Source organism: Apis dorsata, unplaced genomic scaffold (genome assembly GCF_000469605.1).
Source record: "Apis dorsata unplaced genomic scaffold, Apis dorsata 1.3 scaffold_331, whole genome shotgun sequence".
Taxonomy (NCBI): domain Eukaryota; kingdom Metazoa; phylum Arthropoda; class Insecta; order Hymenoptera; family Apidae; genus Apis; species Apis dorsata.
The window spans coordinates 264,116-265,383 of NW_006263599.1; positions in this window are offsets into that span (position 1 = coordinate 264,116).

A 1,268-nucleotide genomic window follows, 5' to 3' on the forward strand; every position below is an offset into this window, starting at 1 on the left:
CGCGTTTTCTCGTCTCCCGCTCCCCTCCCCCGGGGCGATCCGTCGATGAAAATCACTTGGCAGGATTTGGAAGGAGTGATAAAAAGATCGGAAAAGAGAGAGAGAGAGAGAGAGAGAGTTGCCGTGCTTACAGGGGGTCATAAATTTAACGTCAACCCCGGCCGCTATCGTTTCCTCCTTTCTTCGGTTCGCGGATGGGGCCTCGATCGACCACCACCCGGTTTTTTTTACGATCGAGTCCAACCGCCGGATAAAAAGAGCCGATGTAAAGAGTTCCCATGGAGTAAGTATCCATCTTTTTGCACGCGTGTAACCAGCTTGCCGGGTAATACCGATCTGTCGGCCCTTTTCCCCCCTCCCCCCACCACATTGAAAAATCTGACGCTGAAAAATCTTCCAGCACGTTGTTAATGGAAACTTGGAAGGGCGATCAATCTTCGATGGAACGCCCAACCATCTCTTTCCCTCCCTTAGTTTCCGCTAATTGACCCGAGGTTTATCCGCACTTGAAACTATTACTGGACGGCGAGTTCTTCTTTGCTCCCTCGAGGAACAGGAGCAAGGAGGGGAATCGATCAAAGAAAATTCCTTTCCACAATTTCTTTGTCTCTTGAATTTCGTACGCCGCCGTTTCGTATCGCGGTCGTAGCGATATGATATCTCTATCTCTATCTTCGTTCATCGGAAATGTTAATAGGTTGTTGCTCTCCAATTATATCACCGTTTCTTTTTTTTTTTTTTTTTTTTCCTTTTTTGCGATACCGGCGAAGGAGGCGCGCTTAAAGAGGCGGATAATTTAAAAGCAGGGAAGGAACGGGAGGAAAACGGGAATTACAGGGGCGAGGAAAATTACGTTGATGGAAAAATGCTTTGGGACTTCTTAAACCGGAGTTATATATATATATATATATATATATAGTATATTCGGGAAAAAAATTAAAATCTCTCGCGGATCTCTCTCTCTCTTACGAGACTATTAAAAAGATCTCTCGGATGAAATTATTATTTCTAACCTAAAATTCATCTTCAGTTTGCTCGCGTTTTTAATTATTCCGCGAGTTTCATTCCTCCAACTTGGAAATGTCCATCGTTCGTCCAACCCGATTCGAGCGAGAGGAAGCGTCGAAATATAAACGGAAAGGAGATGCGATATCATTAGCGTTTCACGAGTTTCGCTGGATTTAAAAGAAAATCGTAACGACGCGCTCGAAGGGAGGAGAGAGAGAGAGAGAGAGAGAGTAGCAACCCTCGATCCACCGATTAATTCC